Here is a 23,346-nt window from a genome sequence, read left to right as displayed (position 1 = left end):
ATGTTCCTACACTGCCTATAACAGTAGCCGCAAAACTAAAGCAGTACTTTCCTATAAAGGCTTTGTGATTTACAAGCTTTTAACAGTTCCTTAGCACTGACTGCTCCTCAGCCTGACCCAGTTACCTGGCCTTCCAGAGCTTCCATCAGCCCCGGGACTTCTCCCATGCTGGATCACATCAACATTCCTAATTTAGTCCAAGATCTTTCATTGTCTCCAATTTGGGACATCCTGAGTTTGCGAAAGGTGCTATATAAGTGCAAGCCTTTCTTTCCTTCCTTCCATCTTTCCATCTTTCTTGCTCTCTTTCTTTCTCTCCTTTTTTTTCCTTCTCTCTTTCTCTCTCGTTCTTTCTCTCTCTCTCTCGTTCTTTCTTTCTCTCTCTCTTTCTTTCTTTCTTCCTTTCATCTGCTGCAGAAGATTCAGATGTGTCATCTCAGTGGGTCCAGTCCAGCCCACACAGCCGTGGTTTCCAGAAACGATGAGCCTAACATTAAAGACCCCATGACCGTTACCCTAGCAGGAGATAATCCATCTGAGTCTGGATTATATATGTGATGACTCTATGCTTGAAGTGCCCACACAGATTAACTTGGGGCTGTATTGCTCTGTACCTGATATTGTGTCTCCTTCTAGGAAACACTTCCCAACAGCATTTACAGTGGTGGTTGTCGTGTCATATCTTCACTCCCTTCCCTGCCACAAGGCGAGACATGCCTTAGTATTATCATTGTATTTACAGTGGTAAGAGAGAGCATTTAATTTTATGGCACTTTCAGTATTCATTTGATCAATGCTTCTATTGACCGCCCAGAGTTATTTCTGCAGGAATCAATTGCTTCTGTAGCCCCGTTCAAGCGAGGTGGGTGTTGCATATGTTCTATCGTGTGCTTGGCTCCTATAATACTACAATACTCTTGTGTTATGACAATTTTCATGCACACGACTCCGTTTGACTGCTGTGAGCTGCTAATTATGCTTTAAAAATGGGGGCAGCAACCTTTTAATACACCGATAAATTCAAAGATGCAGAAAAAAATTTTTTTTTAAAAATTCAAAACATTTGGTGCTCCACAGCTTCTGGAATGTCTCTCCACGAAAATAATTAGACCTCATTTATCAACATATGAACCAAGTTGTAATGTAACTCTGTATTGTTCCATGGTGCCACACATAAATGTGGAAAGTGCATCCTCCATTTATTGCATTTCTCCCTTCGAATTTTTTTTTTGATGAGAGTATAAATGCCCCGATTTTTTTTCTCACTCTAGTTTGCTTGGCAGACGGAGTTCAACGTGGGGAAGTGTGAGGTCATCCACTTTGGATCGGAGAAAGACAAATCAGAATATGTTCTTAATTGGGAGAGACTAAGCTGTGGAGTAGCACAGGGATTTAGGTGTCCATGTACATAAATCGCTAAAAGCTGGTCGTCGCGTACAAAAAATTATGGAAAAGGCTAATGGAAAATTGGCCTTTACCTCAAGGGGATTGGAATGCGAAGGTGAGGAAGTTCTGCTTCAATTGTACAGAGCCTTGGTCAGATCTCACCTGGTGTACTGTGTTCAGTTTTGGGCACTGAACCCCAGGATGGATATACTGGCCTCGGAGGGGGTTCAGTGCAGATTCGCCAGAGATTAAAGGGTTACATTAAGAGGGCAGGTTGCATAAATTTGGCTTATATTCCCTGGAGTAAAGAAGCTTGAGGGATGCGATAGAGTAGATACAAAGAAACTATTTCCCCTGGTGGGGGAATGCAGAATAAGAGGGCATAATCTTAACATTAGAGCTAGGCCATTTACGAGTGAAATCAGGAAACACATTTTCACAGAAACGGTATTAGAAATCTGGAATTTTCTCCCCCAAAAGGCCGTGGATGCTGGATCAATTGAAATTTTCAAGACGGAGATCAATAGATTTTTGTTGTGTAAGGGTATCAAGGGATATGGATGAAAGGCGGGTGAATGCAGTTGATGTACAGATCAGCCATCATCTGACTGAATGATGGAACGGGCTCAAGGGTCTGAATGGCCTACTCCTATTATCTCTTGGCCTCCTTGTGTCACATACAACTGGAGATGAGACCGTAGAGAGATTTTCTTATTATTTCTCGGGATGTGGGCGTTGCTGGCAAGGCCGGCCTTTATTGCCCATCCCTAGTTGCCCTGAGATGGTGGCACTTAAACACTGCAGTGTAGCAGTTTGATATGACTGAGTGGCTTGCTCGGCCATTTCAGACGGGAGTTAAGAGTCAACCACATTAGACCCGAATCAATAATTTCTCCTGACTGCCGGGATTGACTTGGTGATGAGTCGGCCTCGAGAAGAACTTGTATTTAACTTGCACATTTCACCTCTTCAGAACATCCCAAAGCGTTTTACAGCCGTTGAATTACCTTTGAAGTGTAGTCACTGTATCTGTGTCCCTCTCCAATTTCCCCTCCTCAAAGTGGTTTGAGGTAATCCAGGCCATCTCCCACTACCGTTGTGATGCAGTATGTTGAACTGCAGGGTACTGTTCTACAATTTTACAAATATACGAAATTGACAGGCAGGAAATGACCAGCTAATCATTAAGCCTGCCCCACACACCATGCTGGCCAGAGCATCAGGACTAAAAACTCCCTCCCTCCCTGCAGCCATGTGATCTCCTGGAAAAGGCAAAAAACAAGAGAAAAAATTAGGACATAAATACTCTGGAGAATTCCTCTCCAGCCCCCTCAGGCAATCAAAAGAAGTTCAGGAATATCACATGGACCAAGTGTTATCAATAAAGACATTTACCTTCTATATTTTGCCATCTCTGCCTCAGTCAAGAACCGGTCCAGGTCCCTCTCGAAGGCATTCAGAGGTGTACTTTAAGAACTCTTATTATCATATTTGTACATTCATTGTATAAGGAGAATGTTACCTGGGTCCAAGGAGTGATGCCGCACTTATACAACTTGTGGGCCCCGTGACTGTTAAATGGGTAGATCCAATCATTGCCAATACGTTAAATCCCACCAGGACCCTATGTGGATTCTATATGTCTCCATTATAATATTCAGTGAAGGTTTAGACAGAAATATTACTGCCTGAGCTCCACCGATCTGTCATTTTCTAAGACTTAATGTAACTTCACACTCCCTCCTGTCATTTCATTCCACTCCAGCCCATCTATACTCCTCTTTAGAGCTGACAGACACTTGTGGCTTTAATATTTCTTTTCTGGAAACATTATCTGCATTAGGAGAGCAAACCATCCCAAAACCAAGAAGGAAACTTCGCCAATTTTAAAAGAAAGGGCCTTCTGTGATCTATTGTAATGTTTCAGTGGGGACAGAATATTTGATTTGGTCTAATCGGATAACAAGGAGCCAATCTCCCAGATTCAACAACACTCAAGAAGCTCGACACCATCCAGGACAAAGCATCCCGCTTGATTGGCACCCCATCCACCACCCTAAACATTCACTCCCTTCACCACCGGCGCACAGTGGCTGCAGTGTGTACCATCTACAAGATGCACTGCAGCAATTCGCCAAGGCTTCTTCAACAGCACCTCCCAAACCCGCGACCTCTACCACCTAGAAGGATAAGGGCAGCAGGCACATGGGAACAACACCACCTGCACGTTCCCCTCCAAGTCACACACCATCCCGACTTGGAAATATATTGCCGTTTCTTCATCGTCGCTGGGTCAAAATCGTGGAAATCCCTACCTAACAGCACTGTGGGACCGTCTTCACCAAACTGACTGCAGCGGTTCAAGAAGGTGGCTCACCACCACCTTCTCAAGGGCAATTAGGGATGGGCAATAAATGCTGGCCTTGCCAATGATGCCCACATCCCATGAATGAATAAAAAAAGGTTTGGGCAGTGTTTGAGTGAAGAGTACAGCTACTTTATATCTTGGACTTTTAGTTGCAGACTGTCCCAGCTGTGCTTTCACCAGTTGAGGTATCAGCCGTAGCTTAGTGGGGTTCTCTCTCGCCTCTGAGTCAGAAGGTTGTGGGTTCAAGCCCCACTCCAAGACTTGAGCACATAATCCAGGCTGACACTCCCAGTGCAGTATCAAGGGAGTGCTGCATTGTCGGAGGTGCTGTTTTTTGGATGAGACGTTAAACCAAGACCCTGACTGCCCTCTCAAGCGGATGTAAAAGATCGCATGGTACTATTTCAAAGCAAAGCAGGAGAGTTCTCCCTGGTGTCCTGGTGACCAATATTTATCCCTCAACTATCATCGCTAAAACAAACTGTCTGGTCATTATCACATCGCTGTTTGTGGGATCTTGCTGTGCACAAAATTGGCTGCTGCGTTTCCTACATTACAACAGTGACTACACTTCAGAAATACTTAATTGTCTGTAAAGTGCTTTGGGGCATCCTGAGGTCGTAAAAGGCACGATATAAATGCAAGTTTTCTTTCTTTTTCTTTAGTCGTCCAAAGATTGGAGTAAAACTTAGTTGTGACTTAGAAAATCTTAAAATTGGAAGAGATTTGTTCGTTAGGAGGTATCACTACAGTAGGACTGTAAAGATCAATTCCTATCACGTCGCCAATTTGGGCCAGCCTTTTAAGTGCAGCCGCACTGGTGGTGGTCTTCACTTTGGAGAGGCAGCTGCTTTTGGTCCTGAAGGCTGTGTCTTCACAGTTTTCTGTTTGCCTTGTCGTCCCTTCCCGCGAGCACTTATGAGGAAACCAAAGCAGTCACTTCCACCAGTCCAGCCGCTACAGACAAACAACTGAGGAAGTTGTGGTGGAAGGAAAAGTGTCTACCAATTCACTCCCATTAGACAGTCATAGTATCCTAATAGGTACAGCACAGGAGGAGGCCATTCGGCCCATCGTGCCTGTGCCGGCTCTTTGAAAAAGCTATCCAATTAGTCCCACTCCCCCGCTCTCTCCCCATAGCCCTGCAAATGTTTTCCCTTCAAGTATTTATCCAATTCCCTTTTGAAAGTTATTATTAAATCTGCTTCTACCGCCCTTTCAGGCAGCGCATTCCGAATCATAACAACTCGTTGCGTAAAAAAATGTTTCCTCATGTCGCCTCTGTCTCTTTTGCCGATCACCTTAAATCTGTGTCCTCTGGTTACCGATCCTTCTGCCACTGGAAACAGTTTCTCCTTATTTACTCTATCAAAACTGTTCGCGATTTTGAACACGTCTGTCAAATCTCCCCTTAACCTTCTCTGCTCTAAGGAGAACAACCCCGTCTTCTCCAGTCTCTCCACTTAACTCAAGCTCCTCATCCCTGGTACCATTTTAGTAAATCTCCTCTGCACCCTCTCTAAGGCCTTCATATCCTTCCTAAAGTGCGGTGCCCAGAATTGAACACAATACTCCAGCTGAGGCCTAACCAGTGTTTTATAAAGGTTTAGTCATTTACACTTCAATAAATTGAAGGCCAACTCTGCATCCAAGCACAGTGCAGTTTCAGGAGAATCCTGCATTTTGTCGAGGTAGAAATGAGGAAAGCCTGCTCAAGTAAACTACTTTGCCTGCATTTATCACAGTGCAAAACCTGTTTATTCCCCCATTTGCAAATCTGTGATCTTCACCATTAAGTCTAAATTGAAGAGGTAAATGGGTCTGTAATTGGAGCCTTTAGGGTGGTTCGAAAATCAGCGAGATTAAAGTAGAAACCATGGTGCAAGTTATTTCCTCTGAGCAGGGCATTTCATTCATAAAAAAAGGACATTACGAGTATCTTGTAGGGCTGCTGCATCTCCCCTGTGTCAGTTAAGGTTGGCTGGAAACCCATTTAGCCCCAGGGCTTATCAGAGGAGCAGTTGAGAAAACAGCAAGGTCTGTTTAACATTTAAAATTCTTCATTAATATTGACTTTTGAAGATCATGGCTGGATTGCTAATGTGTGGTGTAAATTGCTGCCTTCCACACTTTTACCTGATCGTTTAATGTGAGCAGTTCAGGTGCTAGGGGGCAGACACTGTTCATTTATCTTCAGGGTTTCCCCTGATGCTTCCATCCCTCGACTTGGTAATGACTGAACAATTGGAGTTCATAGAAAGTTACGGCACACAAAGAGGCCATTTGGCCCATCGTGTCCGTGCCGGCCGAGAAAGAGCTATCCAGCTTAATCCCACTTTGCAGCACTTGGTCCGTAGCCCTGTAGGTTACGGCACTTCAAGTGCTCATCCAATTACTTTTTAAATGAGTTGAGGGTTTCTGCCTCTACCACCCTTTCAGGCAGTGAGTTCCAGACCCCCAACACCCTCTGGGTGAAAAAGATTATCCTCAGCTTCCCTCTAATCCTTCTACCAAATACTTTAAACCTATGCCCCCTGGTTACTGATCCCTCTGCTAAGGGAATAAGATAGACTACCCACTCTATCTAGTCCCGTCATCATTTTATATACTTCAATTAAATCTCCCCTCAGCCTCCTTTGTTCCAAAGAAAACAACCCCAGTCTATCCACTCTTTTCTCATAGCTAAACTTCTCCAGTCCTGGCAACATCCTCATAAATCTTCTCTGTACCCTCTCTAGTGCAATCACATCTTTCCTGTAATGTGGTGACCAGAACTGTGCGCAGTACTCAAGCTGTGGCCTAACCAATGTTTTATACAGTTCTAGCATAACCTCCCTGCTCTTCTATTCTATGCTTCGGCTAATAAAGGAAAGTATCCCTTTTGCCCTATTAACCACCTTATCTACCTGTCTTGCTACCTTCAGGGATATGTGGACATGCAGTCCAAGGTCCCTTGCATCAAATCCGTGCCGGCTCTATGCAAGAGCAATCCAGCTAGTCTCACTCCCCTGCCCTATCCCCGTAGCCCTGCTAATTTTTTCCTTTCAATACTTATCCAGTTCCCTTTTGAAGGCCATGGTTGAATCTGCCACCACCACCCATTCTGGCAGTGCATTCCAGATTCTAACCATTCGCTATGTGAAAAAGTTTTTCCTCCATCTACTCTGTCCAGACCCTTCATGATTTTGAATACCTCTATCAAAACGCCTCTCAACATACCCTTACCCAACAAAAATCTATCGCACTCAATCTCGGAAACTCTAATTGTCCCCCAGCCTCCACTATCCCAGGGTGGGCTGGGCTGCCTGGAGCTGCAGTGAGTACGAATCCTTCCCTTCCAATGCTTGCCTCCATAACTACAGCCACTGCACTCCAAGAAATAATCCACTGCGTGAAGTCTCCTGAGACATTTGTGCAATGTGACAAGGCGCCGAGTAAATGTATTAATTTCCTAATGTCTGCAGCTGAGACTCCAACTGGAATCTCCCAGCCGAGAGCCCAACACTCTCGTGTTGCAGCCTGAGTTATTCTGTTCTTCTTTTGCTTTTATCTCTGGCGTGATCCTGTTTACATTATTATGATATTTTTGAAATCAATACTGATGAAGTTTGGCTAATGGAAACCGGATGAGCCATTAGATAGTGGAGTGCTGGTGGATGGTCCTAAATGTGGCACCACTACCACCATGGCCAATTAACGAATGTGGTCCTCAGATTCTACATCACAATATTGAACACTGGAGTTTTTACGAAATCATTCCATAAATATGGTCAATTTTTGAAAGCTGTAAAGGGCATTCTTTATGGGGATGAGAGGAGAGAAAATGTTGTTATAAATGAGTCTGTAATAGTTTTATTATTTAGGAATTTAAAATAAACTATTTATAAAAATTATTCTCTTTTTCCCCCCCACCCCACCAGATCTGGTCCTCCTCTCCTGTAGGCTCTGGGTCATATTCGGGTACAGTCCCATTAGCCAGATATTTGATTTGGGAAGGGGGGAAGAAAAGCATCTCTCCTTGTGTAGGGTGCGGGGTATATGATCTCTCCCTGTGTAGGGTGCGGGGTATATGATCTCTCCTTGTGTAGGGTGCGGGGTATATGATCTCTCCCTGTGTAGGGTGCGGGGTATATGATCTCTCCCTGTGTAGGGTGCGGGGTATATGATCTGGCATAGGAAATGGCGGAGGAATTAAACAAATACTTTGGTTCTATCTTCACGGAAGAGGACACAAATAACTTCCCAGAAATGCTAGGGAACCAAGGGACTAGTGAGGAGGAGGAATTAAAGGAAATTAGTATTAGTAAAACAATAGTGCTGGAGAAATTAATGGGACTGAAAGCCAATAAATCCCCAGGGCCTGATAATCTGCATCCCAGAATACTAAAAGAGGTAGCCATGGAAATAGTGGATGGATTAGTTGTCATCTTCCAAAATTCTATAGATTATGGAACAGTTCCTGCAGATTGGAGGGTGGCAAATGTAACCCCACTATTTAAAAATAGAGGGAGAGAGAAGACATGGAACTACAGACTGGTTAGCCTAACGTCAGTAGCAGGGAAAATGCTAGAGTCTATTATAAAGGATGTGATAACAGGACACTTAGAAAATATCAACAGGATTAGACAAAATCGACATGGATTTATGACAGGGAAATCATGTTTGACAAACCGACTGGAGTTTTTTGAGGATGTAACTGGTAGAATAGATAAGGGAGAACCAGTAGAAGTGGTTTATTTGGATTTTCAGAAGGCCTTTGATAAAGTCCCACTTACGAGGTTAGTGCGCAAAATTAAAGCACATGGGATTGGGGGTAATATACTGGCATGGATTGAAAATTGTTAACAGACAGGAAACAGAGAGTAGGAATAAATGGGTCTTTTTCGGGGTGGCAGGCAGTGACTAGTGGGGTACCGCAGGGATCAGTGCTTGGGCCCCAGCTATTCACAATATATATCAATGATTTGGATGAGGGAACCAAATGTAATAATTCCAAGTTTGCTGACGACACAAAACTAGGTGGGATCGTGAGTCGTGAGCAGGATGCAAAGAGGCTTCAAGGCGATTTAGACAAGTTGAGTGAGTGGGCAAATACATGGCAGATTCAGTATAATGTGGATAAATGTGAAGTTATCCACTTCGGAAGGAAAAACAGAAAGGCAGAGTACTATTTGAATGGTGATAGATTGGGAAATGTTGATGTACAAAGGGACCTGGGTGTCCTTGTACACCAGTCACTGAAAGCAAACATGCAGGTGCAGCAAGCAGTTAGGAAGGCAAATGGAATGTTGGCCTTCATTGCAAGAGGATTTGAGTACAGGAGCAAGGATGTCTTACTGCAGTTATACAGGGCCTTGGTGAGACCACACCTGGAGTATTGTGTGCAGTTTTGGTCTCCTTATCTGAAGAAGGATATACTGTCCATAGAGGGAGTGCAGCGATGGTTCACCAGACTGAACCCTGGGATGGCAGGACTGTCGTATGAGGAGAGATTGTGTCGACTCGGCCTGTGTTCACTACAGTTTAGAAGAATGAGAGGGGATCTCATTGAAACATATAACATTCTGACAGGGCTAGACAGACTGGATGCAGGGAGGATGTTTCCCCTGGCTGGGGGGTCCAGAACAAGTGGTCACAGTCTCAGGATATGGGGTGGGACATTTAGGTCTGAGATGAGGAGAAATTTCTTCACTCAGAGGGTGGTGAACCTGTGGAATTCTCTACCACAGAAGACTGTGGAGGCCAAGTCACTGAATATATTTAAGAAGGAGGTAGATCGATTTCTAGACACAAAAGGCATCAAGGGGTATGGGGAGAGAGCGGGAATATGGTATTGAGATAGAGGATCAGCCATGATCATATTGAATGGTGGAGCAAGCTTGAAGGGCTGAATGACCCACTCCGGCTCCTATTTTCTATGTTTTTATGTTTCTATCTCTCCTTGTGTAGGGTGCGGGGTATATGATCTCTGTGTAGGGTGTGAGGTATATGATCTCTCCCTGTGTAGGGTGCGGGGTATATGATCTCTGTGTAGGGTGCGGGGTATATGATCTCTCCCTGTGTAGGGTGCGGGGTATATGATCTCTGTGTAGGGTGCGGGGTATATGATCTCTCCCTGTGTAGGGTGCGGGGTATATGATCTTTCCCTGTGTGGGGTGCGTCGTATATAATCTCTCCCTGTGTAGGGTGCGGGGTATATGATCTCTCCCTGTGTAGGGTGCGGGGTATATGATCTCTCCCTGTGTAGGGTGCGGGGCATATGATCTCTCCCTGTGTAGGGTGCGGGGTATATGATCTCTCCCTGTGTAGGGTGCGGGGTATATGATCTCTCCCTGTGTAGGGTGCGGGGTATATGATCTCTCCCTGTGTAGGGTGCGGGGTATATGATCTCTCCCTGTGTAGGGTGCGGGGTATATGATCTCTCCCTGTGTCGGGTGCGGGGTATATGATCTCTCCCTGTGTAGGGTGCGGGGTATATGATCTCTCTCTTGCTGTGAGTCACAATGACTAAGCACAGATCCAACAGTCCCCATGGAATCCGCTATTTTTATTTTGAGCTGGATCCTTGCATTTTGTCTGCGTGTTTCAATTTTTCATTTGAAAGTGGTTTTTATGCACAGTATAAGTTTTCAAAGATGTCAAGCGACTACTTTATCTATTAGGCTGTCGTTTTTATCGGCTCGGTTCAAGAAATAGTCAATCAGGCTTTGAGGACTGTAAAAGTAGGAATGAAAACTGATTTTAAACGGAGTAAATAACTATTGGTCAAGGATGGTCACGTATTAAAACTGCCTTTACTAATTGTGATTGTGAGCTGATGATTGTAATCCATCAATCTCTGTAATTATAATATCTACTTCACTTGATATTCAGGTAAGGGCAATTAGTTTAATTATTCTGCTGGGAAGCGGATGAGGGACCATGATTCAGGGTAACTTGGAGTGCTCAACGAGACACTGTATTTCCTCGCTGGTTGTTCACGGTGCACTGTAACTATCTCATCACTGCTTTCTGGGTTAACTCATTTGCTTTCTTACTCTTTTCCACCTTGGTACTGTCCTGCACTTGGTTTCAGAACAAAACACACTGAAAAAATAATAATGAAAAGAATAATAACCTGCTGTAGACTGTTTAGTCAATCATAGAGGTTACTTACAAAATAACCACAGTACAGGGGAAAATAATATTAATAGGATTACTTAAATAGGTTGTATATTAGAAACATTCTTAATATTTATGCCAGCAATGAGACCATTAAACTTTATGTTTTCACATTCTTTATATGTATGAATATTTTCTCGATTTGTGTTGAAGCATGGAATTTATTTCACTTTTTCCACCTAATGTTTACACTAATCAGTATCAGGTTAAGCAAAGGTTAGACATAAAGTTAAATTCTTTCTGCCCCAAAAAACACTCCCAGAGCAGGTACAGCACGGGTTAGATACAGAGTAAAGCTCCCTCTACACTGTCCCATCAAACACTCCCAGGGCAGGTACAGCACGGGTTAGATACAGAGTAAAGCTCCCTCTACACTGTCCCATCAAACACTCCCAGGGCAGGTACAGCACGGGTTAGATACAGAGTAAAGCTTCCTCTACATTGTCCCATCAAACACCCCCAGGGCAGGTACAAGGTTAGATACAGAGTAAAGCTCCCTCTACACTGTCCCATCAAACACTCCCAGGGCAGGTACAGCACGGGTTAGATACAGAGTAAACCTCCCTCTACACTGTCCCATCAAACACTCTCAGGGCAGGTACAGCACGGGTTAGATACAGAGTAAACCTCCCTCTACACTGTCCCATCAAACACTCCCAGGGCAGGTATAGCACGGGTTAGATACAGAGTAAACCTCCCTTGTCTAAATCGTCACACAATTTTTTGACTCCGCCTGTACTTCCTCACAGAAATGATATGGTTGGCCCTTGACCTTTCTTTCTCGAAATATAAATCTCCCATTTTATGTGTTCATGCATACATTATTGCTTTTGAATATTCTGAACTCTTCCCTCCTGTGTGGGAAAGGCAAATGTTTCTCTGGGCTATTTATTGTGTATTTTGTGGCTTTGTGTGACCTCTATCCACTGAAAAGTTATTTAATTTGCTCCTGCAAATGTACATGATTTTCATTGACTTGTCTAGTCTTGCTGGGGAGCTGGGTGGTACAGTGGGTTAACTCTTTCAGTACTGGACACGTCCAATCCAGATTGACGGGATGGGATTCTCCTCTCATGGTTCTGGGGGTCCAAGTGATTTGAGGCACTTTCAACATAAATCCTGGTGGTTGCAAATTCACAGGCCTAAATCTGCAGTCTCATTCAGAAAAGTTCACACGGATGAACTAGTGGCTGCTCTTTGAAGGTTAGCAGGCTGGGTGGAGGGCACTTTGCTCTGTGTTATCCCAGCTCTGTGTTATCCCAGCTCTGTGTTATCCCAGCTCTGTGTTATCCCAGCTCTGTGTTATCCCAGATTTGGGAACGCGTAAAGTGGAGAAGTGTTCCGTTCCCCAGCAGCAACATCCTTCGGATCATCCACATGATACAGGAGCTGCATTGCCTGACAAGACCGTGGGAGATTAAAGAAAGAAAGAACTTGCATTTATATAGCGCCTTTCAAGACCTCCAAACATCACAAAGAATAGAGATAGTCATGGCATACAATGTGTTTTTGATCCCAACTTTTTTCATCTCTTTTCTTTGACTCTCCAAATCCTATTTTTTTTTTTGTTCATTTCCATCTTTTTTCTGACTTTCTTTCTCACTCACTCCCCCCCCCCCCACCTTTCCCTTTCCTGGAGGTGCTGATTCCTTGCTGAGCTATGGTTTCTGTGGCCCTCCAGTATCAGGTCAAAGTGGGATTTTTCAGCGCGAGTGTAGATGGTGAGTGTCTGCTGACTATTTGACCGTGGGGGACATCACATCGCTGCCCAGCCTCATCCGACATGCACATGCATACCTGCAGAATCCCGCAAGGGGCTGCTGGATGATGAACAGGAGAGTTAACCCCTGTCACTGTACCTTTACCCAACCCAGGGATGCAGAGGGGAGTCATAGCACTGATGCCCTGGCTGTGATCAACCAACTCAGCATAGGCCATGTGTCAGCCTTCCCTTAAGCACATGTGTGTATTCCAGTTTTGGATTTTTAATCCTTGCCCCATAGGATCTGAAAGCTGTGACATTTCCCTGATCTGCCCTCACTGAGGTTCCAAACAGTGAGCTGCAAACTGGATCAACCACAGTCTTGCACTGTGAGACCACCCAGAAACAATAACAAGTGAAGTTTGTAAAGGGCTAATTTACCCTTTACAATGACCTCTTGAGCGCTGTAAAAGTCTTTTTGTTTTAAACATAACAGTCCACTGCAAGAGCAATCTCATTTCTTTCCCTCCAACACATGGGGCCAGAATTTGCTGTCAAAAAAGCAGTGAGGCTAATGGCACTCGCTGCTATTTATGCGCAAAAGTTGCGGAAATCCAGAAGTTGCTGTCCCAGATGTGCCACTCTGCCATTAACTTCACGAAAGCGGCATCTTGCTGTCTGCCTCACCATTCAAATGCATTGAACTGCATCAAGTTCCTGTATTTGCACGGCAGATACGAACTAAACTCACCACAGAATGTCAGGGCTTGTCCATTTCAGTCTAAGTACCCTTTTTAACGACGTGATAAGTATTAATTACTGCCAGTCAGCCTCTCTGGCACTGAAAATTAACTACTTCATGTGAGGGGCCTCATTTCTTCAGGATTTAATTGTTGGAGATTTTTTTAATTTTAAATTTATTTTTTACTTTACTGTCATTTTTCTCTTAATCCAATCGTTCTTTCCCTCTCTTTGTTTCTCTTTCTGTACCTGATTTGACATTGAATTCACCATTCTAACTTAACTTCTTCCTCAATCCTTGTGCTGTTAATTTCACAATCCTTCAGTCTGATTGGTTAAGGAGATAGACAGTTGCTTGCCCTGTTCATTCAGATCCCAGATGCCCTGTAGAGGGCACTGCGCCACTTCCCACTTCCAGCAACCTGCGGCGCAAAATATCATGGCAATTAAATGGGCAAGGGTAAGTCTAACTAACAGCGGGCACCGTTCGTTCACTGGTTACAGCAAATTCTGGGCCATCATGTTTGCAGTGCTAGCCTTGTATTACAGAGTCTGCTCCCTCCGTCTTCAAAGCTCAGAACCCACAGATCTTATTCTCATCCAATTAATGTCCCTTTGAATCAGATTACTAGCCAGATGGAATGAAATCAAAATTCATAAACACAATTAAAAATGAAGCTGGGTGATCAGATTAGAATTGATGAGGTCATATCCAGCAATAGAATTGTACTTCAAACCTCCAAATGTTTCCTATAACGATTAATTAAGCAGAATCTTTTAATGAGGCAAAGATGCATTCTCTTCTGCAAGCTCTACTTCATGTACCCATTAGCAGACACAGAGTGGATAATTCTATATCTGGATCAGGATGAAACATTTGTCTATTTACATTGCAGCAGCCATTTGCAATTTACATCAGCATTCTCATCTTAAGAAGAGATTGATATAGACCTTGGTTTTAACTCAAACCAAGCTGCACATGTCTGCAGAAAACTCCACTACACGACCCCATCATGCTCTACCCACACACTCTGTTTGCAGTTGAAGTACCCAGGCCCTTTGAAAAAAATATACCAGGAAACGTATCCCTCTGACTCCAGACTTTAGTACAGCCCCCACTGCCCCGCCTTCACCCACCATTGGCAGCCTTGCCTTTAGCCACCTAGGCCCCACATTCTGGAATTTCCTCCCTAAATCTCTCCATCCCTCCGCATTCCTCTTCTTCTTTAAGACCCTCATTAAAATCCACTCCTTTGAACAACCTTTTGGTAAAATTTATTTTGGTTCGACATCTGTTTTTTTCCTCAGGTGGTGGTCATTGCTGGTGATGGTGGTGTCGGTTGTGTCGGGGCCAGTGGTGCTGCCGGTGATGTTGGTGCCGGTGGTGTCGGTGTTGTTGGTGGTGGGGCCGGTGGTGGTGGTGTTGGTGGTGGGGCCGGTGGTGGTGTTGCTGTTGTTGGTGGTGGTGTTGCCAGTGGTGGTGGTGTTGGTGGTGCCAGTGGTGTTGCCGGTGGTCTTGTCAGTGGTGTTGGTGGTGTTGTCAGTAGTGTCGGTGGTAGTGTTGGTGTTGGTATTGTTGTCAGTGGTGCCGGTGGTGGTGTTGCCAATGGTGTCAGTGTTGCCGGTGATGGTGGTGCCGGTGGTGTTGCCCTTGTTGGTGGTGTTGCCCGTGTTGCCGGGGTGTCTGGTGTTGCCCGTGTTGCCGGTGGTGTCTGTGGCGTTGCCCGTATTGCCGGTGGTGTCTGTGGTGTTGCCCGTATTGCCGGTGGTGTCTGTGGTGTTGCCAGTGGTATTGGTGTTGCCGGTGGTGTCTGTGGTGTTGCCGGTGGGGTCGGTGTTGCCGGTGGTGTTGTGTGATACATTTGATTTTGATTTTCATGCTTTTTTTCCTGAATTTAGGTCAAAAAAATCAGATGAAATTAGTCAAAGAAAAACTGAAATAAAACTGAATGTTTGCATTCAGAAAACGTAAGGTTTGATCAGCAAAACCATTTTGAAAGGAGCAAATAAAACACTTTAAATAAATAATAAATGCTTATAACTGTCTTCACAGAGTATAGTGTTGTCCAGAGTTGACTTATGTCATCAGCTGCATCTTCATCTCTACTCCCTAGGGACCTACATTCAGCTGTTTGTGTGTGAAGTCAGCATCTGATGGTATGTCTCTATATGGCGCTGTGCGTGTGGACAGGGAGAAGCTGACATGCTCCCTGTGTCAAACTTGGGGAAGTGCTTGGAGACACCACCCCAGCGCTGTAATATACAATCTGCCAACGTTGACATTTTATGGGATGGAACCATAGTTTTAGGGTTCAACTTCTGGGGTAATTATCAGTCCCTCAGAGAGTGGTGAGAATGTGGAACTCGCTACCACAAGGAGTAGTTGAGGCGAATAGCACAGATACATTTAAGGGGAATCTCGGTAAGTACATGAGGGAGAAAGGATATGCTGATAGGATTAGATGAGATGAGGTGAGGTGAAAGGAGGCTCGTGTGGAGCATAAACACCGGCATAGACCAGTTGGGCCGAATGGCCTGTTACTGTGCGGTAAAATTCTATGCAAGTTCAGCATTAAAATCAAGGGGTTTGCTGGTGAACATTTTGTCTTGTGCTGGAGGTTGAGGAGTGCGTGGTTTTCAGCAGCAGTGCTGAGGATTTGATTCTAGTTGGTCTGTGAATTGGTTGGCACTTTTCTTGCTGGAAAGATCAATACTTGGTGGTATTCCTAAAGTAATTTCCAGCTGTGCTCATTCTGTTCCTCGTGAGTTCTGTGTCATCTGCTGTGTGGGGCTGCTGTGCTGCTGCTGGGTCAGCGAGCGAGTGAGTAAGTGAAGCACTTTTCTTCTTTGAACCAGTGTTGCTCCCAACCATTCACAGGCCAGGTACAATGCAGGCTGTTCTGTGCTGGCTCCAGATCTCACTGCCCTGTAGAATGTGCCCTGTTGATTTTCAACAGCAGCTGGATTGATGTTGGGCCTGTGGCACAGTTTTTAGGTCCCCTTTATCACATGGGTAAGGTCAGAGGAAGGAGGCCGTTCGGCCCATCTAGCTCATCCAGAGTGTTTTGGGTGGTTTAGATGCTCGGTTACCTTTGATAGCACTCTAAACCTGCGGACTGATGTCATAAGCGTCCTGATGGACTGTAGAAATGTTCCCCTGACATGGGAAGGAATGTCCATGGCCAGACTGGCAATGTCTCAGCGGTGCACGGAGAGTTGTGACTTTGGCCAACACTTGTGCATAACGCGTCTTCCTGTTTTTGCCAAAACCACTGGGCCTATTTGGCATCACAGAAGTAGTTTGTGGTTCCCACTCTATAAAGGTGTTCGCTGCAATTGCCTCTCACCCCACCCCCACCCCCCCACCCCCCAACAAATCTGAATGACCCAAACCACTACGCTGCTTGTATGGAGGTTGGGGGGGAGGGTTCAGCCACTCGGTCCGCCGGCAGCTATGGTGTTTGGCAGCCGCTGGTGACACACTGCCGCGGAGGCTGACCCAACACTACGGGTTCGGCTGAAGCCCACCTAATGTGGTGAAGGGCATCACCTCCAATGAACAGGAGGAGGCCATTCAGCCCCTCGAGCCTGTTCCACCATTCAATCAGATCATGGCTGATCTGTATCCTAACTCCATCCACCCGCCTTGGCTCCATATCCCTTAATACCCTAGGCCAGCAAAAATCTATAGATCTCAGATTTAAAATTATGAATTGAGCATCTACTGCTTTTTGTGGGAGAGAGTTCCACACTTCTACCACCCTTTGTGTGAAGAAGTGTTTCCTAACTTCTCTCCTGAATGGCCTGCCTCTGATTTTAAGGTTCTGTCCCCTTGTCCTAGACTCTCCATCAGCGGAAAGATTTCTCTCTATCCACTCTATAAACTCCTTTCGAAATCCGATGGCGGAAACGTTAGGAGTTTCTCCATCGACTCCGAACATAATCAAAGTGCTAGTCTAACCTCAGCTTGTTCTTTGGAGCTAGTGCTCACCTTCTATTCTTATTCCTATGTCGTAGGGAGCCTTTCTTGTCTTTCGCTTAGAGCAAGGATACAAGTCATTAGCAGGGCGCGCCTGGAAAATTCCTCAGTGGCAGATTCCTGTAGTGCGTCAGGGATCATTAAAAAAAAATTAATTACTGTTATCCAAACCTCGGGTCTAATTAAATATACAGACGCCACTATCAACTGGGGGGGGAATCTTCTGGTTCGTCGACTTTCAGTTCACCAGCGGTGATGTTGGCAGCTATGACTTGTTATCAGTGACTGAAGCACCGAGAAAAAGAGTAATAAAACCTAAAAGCCCGTGAGCGAGGTTGTTCTTTTACAACTGCTAACAGTTTTGAGTTTGTACGAGGTGATAAATTCAGAGAGCCTTAATCGCACAAGTACGCTTCTTAAAATCTTTACAGCCTATTTCTTGTGGGTTGTGCATAATTTATTCATAAAGTGTTCTCCCTTAGTACATTGTGACCTAGAAGAGTTAGTTGCTGGGGCTAAATGCATATTTTAAACCGCGTAGGGCAATAAATACTAACTGGAGTTTATGGAACAGCCCCCACAACTCTGATTATACTGCAAAAAGCGGGGCTCCCTTTCTGGAGCCGTGACGTGGGGAGTGTTGTCATTGCCTGCAGGCTAGAATCCTAGCTCTCATCGTACAAGATGCTGGGGGTTGAATTTGGTTCTTGGGGAAGGTTGCAGTTTGCTGCACAATCTGTAACTTGCCGATTCCTGGTTGTTTATCATGTCCTGCGCATCGCTTTTGCTTTCCTTCGGCACGCTGCTCAAAGTTTAAAAATACCTCCAACCAGAGTTAGAAGGCATCGTGATGCAAGTGAAGTAACGTCCGTGGGTTTAGCAACACAGGAGGCAGTCAGTTCAACGGCAGATTGTGGGGCCCGTAACATGGTCAGAGGTCACACTCTTTACATTTGAGAGTGTTATTGACAACTGCAGACCCCTCTCCATTGCAAAACCGTGTTTAAAGATTCCACAGCACCCTTGGTGGTCACAATGGGGAGCATGCCTCAACCTCGAAAACAAATGGTCTACCCAATGTGTTTGTGCTTCTATGTTTTAGCAGAAGCAACTCATTTTTTCCTTAATTCATCCTGGGGATGTGAGTATTGCTGGCAAGGCCGGCATTTATTGCCCATCCCTAGTTGCCCTGAGAAGGTGGTGGGGGGCCTTCTTCTCAAACTGCTGCAGTCCGTGTGGTGAAGCAGTTAGATACACTTCAGAGGGCAGATAAGAGTCAACCACATTGGTGTGGGACTGGAGTCACATATAGGCCCAGACCGGGTAAGGACGGCAGGTCTCCTTCCCTAAAGGGACATCGGTGAACCGGTTGGGTTTTCACCACAATCCGACAGCTTCACGGTCACTTTTACTGAGACCAGCTTTTTATTCCCAGATTTTTTTAAAAACTGAATTCAAATTCTCAAACTGCCCAGGGTGGGATTTGAACTCACGTTCTCTGGATTATTAGTCCAGTAACGGAACCACTACCCCAATATTTCTCAAATTTCTTTGAGAACTGCTTGTGCGCCCATTGCTCAGGACTCTGTCCCAAGGCACTTGGTCCCTAGAATCCAAACTAATACCAGCTTGAAAATACCTTTGTAGAAATGTTTTGAGGAGAAATAAGACTGTAATATAAATGAGCAGGTGGAGGGTCGTTGGTGTCAGTGCACTAACAAACTGTTCCTGATCTCACACTCCACTCCTTCACACTGCTAAGTGTAACACTGATGGTGAGTGAGGTAGGCTAGTGAGGTAGTTATCTCTCTCAGCTTTTGTCTACATATGTGATAAATGTTTTATTCCAGAGCAGCTGTGGGACTGGAGCTTTTACATCTCTGAAGGCAATCCAACCCGCTGTCTGTCTGAGTCATGACAAAGAGACAAAAATCCACCTGATCTGCTCAAAATAACCACCATAATCTCCCACAACAGATGTTCAGTCATAGCTGCAAACATCAACTTATATATCCAGGGTCTCATAAATAATGTGGCTGCTGTCTCAATGTTTCCCTCTTTCTTCTCTCCTCACCTGTGGGTGCTGACTCTTGTTTGGGTCCCGTCCTCCAGGATGCTCTCCTGTGCTCCGCCACTGGTGGCCATTCTTCATGTGTGGGCTGAGGGTCAACTGTGGGGACATTTGCACCCGAACCTCATCCTCTGCTCACCTAATGTCTGCACAAGCACTTCCCAGCAGAGGTCACACGATAAGTGACCATGAGCAGGAACCCTGGTTGATCGCTCCCTTCCTAGGCCCAGGGCTGCTTGTGGTTAACAGTCACACACATGATGCCTGAGATCAGCCAGTATCTGAGGGTATTTACAGCTCTCCTGGTCAGAGTGGCTCAGCAGCCCCATGCCAGGTGATGCATTTACACTCTGGACTAGCGGGAGAGTCACTTCTGTGTTCTTTTCTCTTTCTTTCTCTACGAGTGTACTGATAGGTACTAAGCTCTCTCTTCGCTTGAAAGGAACACATTTGAAAATGCTGCAATGAGTTCACTTTTACAAGAAACTGCACATTGAATTTTTTGTGAGTATGTGCATAATGTAATTTTAATCTAAAATTCTATTTGATATAACTTCCAGTCTGTGTAATGTGCATGTATCTGTCTCCCTTCTTTCTATTATTCTGCTGAGAACAGGAAAGTATAACAAAGTTCAGCTCCCATTGATGAACCATTGCTTTTGTATGATGCATTTAGATGCAATTGTGTTTTAACCATTTGGGTTGTTGGGCATTTATGCGTTGGTTGATATGTATTAGGAATGGGTAATCCCACTGCTTGCTATCCCTGCTAATGGACAACCTGTTTCCCAGGTGCTAATCAGACTAAGGGAGGACTTTTTCTTCAAAGTACTTCCTCAACGTTTGTACAAAATTGCTAAAATTTGGAGGCTACTGTAATCCTCCTGGTGATTTTCTTCACCTTCTCCCTACAGACTGTGTAAAGTTTGTGGGGTTAAATTCGATAACTCCCGAATCCGGTCATTGAGATGCAGGCAGCATGTGAGATTCATGTGAGCAGCCAGGCCTAGCTGCACTGTTGAGTGGCTGCTCACCAGCAGGGGACCCAGATATCGCAAGTGGCTAGCACCTCTTAAAGGCAGCCTGCTCCTCTTAATTGCAAAATGTAAGATACGGGCCTGCACGGAGTCTGAACGGATATCAGACATCGCACACGTAAAGCACAGATACAGGGCCCATCCCTGTGTTTACAAACTGTTGAGTTATTTTAAAATATTGAATAAAGGTTGCGCACCACTAAATCCCACGTCCTCCAATCTGCACGCCAGACCCCACCAATCTGCCGATCATTGTTTGTACCGGACCTGCGAGAGGTTCTCTGTTGATGCACTAGAGGCCTTGGTGCAAGAGGTGGACTGAAGGAGGGGCATCCTATATCCACAGGGGGGCAAGAGGCCCTCCAGACATATGCTCCCGAGGCAGTGGGAGGAAGTAGGGGACGAAGTCAATGCCAGGCGCATAGCACCACAAACGTGGATGCAGTGCAGGAAGAAGTTCAATGCTTTGACACAAGTGGTCAAGGTGAGTGAGGTCAAGTGGCATCTCCTACCAACTGTACCACTAGCCGCATCCACTGCTCCACACTCTATACCCCCCATCACGCACATGCCAACAACTCTTCCAATCAGTGCTCAACTCTTCCAATCAGATGCTTCCTCTCACCCTCACACATTACCACTGTTGCAAGCTGCACACCTACAAACTCACAGGTCACACACACTGGCAGCTATTCAACCATGACAGGCACATCACCCAAACGTCCTGCAGGACATTCACTGACACACGTTCCACTTTCTTGCAGGAGAAGAAGGCAGCAAGTGGCAGTGGCTCCATGGAACATGAACCTGCTGTCCTCTCTCAGGATGACAGCATTCCTGTCCCACCCCTGCCACTCTGCCAGTGCCCTTGCTGTTGCCTGTCAGATAGCCAGCCCACTCTCTGTAGAGTTTTGAAACTTTATTATAGAAACATAGGAAGATAGGAAAAGGAGGAGGCCATTTAGCCCCTCGAGCCTGTTCCGCCATTCAGTGAGATCATGGTTGATCTGTGACCTAACTCCATATACCCGCCTTAGCCCCATATCCCTTAATACCTTTGGTTAATAAAAATCTATCAATCTCAGATTTAAAATTAACAATTGAGCTAGCATCAACTGCCGTTTGCGGAAGAGAGTTCCAAACTTCTACCACCCTTTGCATGTAGAAGCATTTCCTAACTTCACTCCTGAAAGTCCAGGTTCTAATTTTTAGGCCATGTCCCCTAGTCCTAGTATTCAAGTATAGGAGACCTCCAAAAACAGGTACAAATGCATCAGCAGCCAGAAGCAATAATTCATCAACTAACCTGTAAATCCCACATTATCCCTTTAAATAGCACTGGTGGGAGGGTCCTACATGCTGTTTACGACCTGTTCAGCTGTGCGAGGTTAAGGCAGTGCGTTGGCTGGAACGTTGAGTTCCAAAATCGTATCTGTCCCTTTAAATCAGCATTGCACATTGATCACTACATATTCTCCTTACTTTACATGCTGCCGGCGTTCGTTATCTATGCGTGCACAAACACCTTTACCAAGATAGCGTCCGCTGCACGTTGTGAGTGTACATTCCGGACGCCGTTTTGGATCCTTAGGACTACAAGGCCCAATTTATAGCCCCATGTTCCTTATTTCTCTCAATATAGTCCACTTCTGGTCATGTTACTTTAATCCGTGCTTACTGTTCTTGGTATGTACTTACCCTGCATGCTGAGGATATGTGTAGTTCTTGGCTCTAGACATTTTCACAAGACTGTAGGTATTTTGCCCCTAATCAAATCATCACTTTTAAATCAGGATATAACTCTTAACTATGTTTCCTTAAATTTTAAAAACAAATCTCAAGCTTGATTCTCTGTGGTGGCAGAATGCTTTTATCCTGTACCAGATGTCTTCACTAGGTCTTGGGGACTTTGCTCCAAACTGGCTTTATGATCAGGTCTGAACAGGGTATAGTTGAGATCAAAAGGAAATTGGTGTCCTTTATTTCTATCTGCACTGAACTGGTGAAAGCAATGTAAAATGGAGGGATGCTGTTTGCAGAATAAAATTAAATCTCATCAATCCTGGTTTATACCACACGTTTCTTTGTAAATCTGCTGAACAGTTTTGGGTTTCAGCCATAATCTGCTTTTATTTTCTTGCCTGAAGCTGATTTGAAGTAATTGATACAGCCTTGTAAATCAGTATGTGAAATTGACACTGGTATTTTTCTGATCAGCCACAGATAGGAGCAAAGAACTTTTTTTAAAAACCCTGTTGTGTATTTAGCAGAAATGTGCAGAGTAATATGGTCCAAACTGAAACTCGGCACCTCGTGGAGTCCATAATCAAAAAGGGGGACAAAACAGACACAGGCAATAACAAACTCATTAATCTTACCTCGATTCCGTGTAAAATAATAGAATTGATTATCAGGATTAACCTTGAGGACTCTCTATACAATAATAACCCAGGAAACAGCGGTCAACATGGATTCAGAAAGGGAAGATGCTACCTGTCCAAACATCTTAAGTTCTTTGGGCAAGTGACAGCTCGAGTGGACTGTGGAAAGCCATAGATTGTGATATACCTCCACTTCCAAAAGGCTTTTGACAAAGTTCCACACAAAAGGCCATTAGTTAAACTCAAAGCTGTAGAGATTTGTAGTACAACGGAAGTGTAGAAAGCAACGAGTACCTGTTAGAGGAGTTACGTTGGGGTGGGGAGAATTATCGAGTTGGGAGGCATTTTACCGCAATGTCTTGGATTTAGATGGGAAGTGGGGCCTGCATCACATGCTTTGGTGTGCAAACAAACTGGCAAACACAGAACATCATTACTGTCACCACGAACACAGAGTGGTAGCATGCCGTTAACCTCTGTTGTGGGAAAGAAGCCAGACAATGTCACTTGTAATTGTGGC

At 44.9% G+C, this 23,346-nt stretch overlaps 1 protein-coding gene across 1 annotated transcript in view; it reads left to right on the top strand.

Moving 5' to 3' along the window:
- The window catches only part of LOC137341349 (ran GTPase-activating protein 1-like), a 469,769-nt gene that overhangs the window by 296,533 nt on the left and 149,890 nt on the right, over positions 1 to 23,346 (top strand). The window lies entirely within an intron of this gene.

The sequence above is a fragment of the Heptranchias perlo genome, chromosome 23, assembly GCF_035084215.1.
Source record: "Heptranchias perlo isolate sHepPer1 chromosome 23, sHepPer1.hap1, whole genome shotgun sequence".
In the NCBI taxonomy this organism is placed as follows: Eukaryota; Metazoa; Chordata; class Chondrichthyes; order Hexanchiformes; family Hexanchidae; genus Heptranchias; species Heptranchias perlo.
Note: the sequence above shows the minus strand (reverse complement) of the source record. Positions and strands in the feature narration are given on the sequence as shown.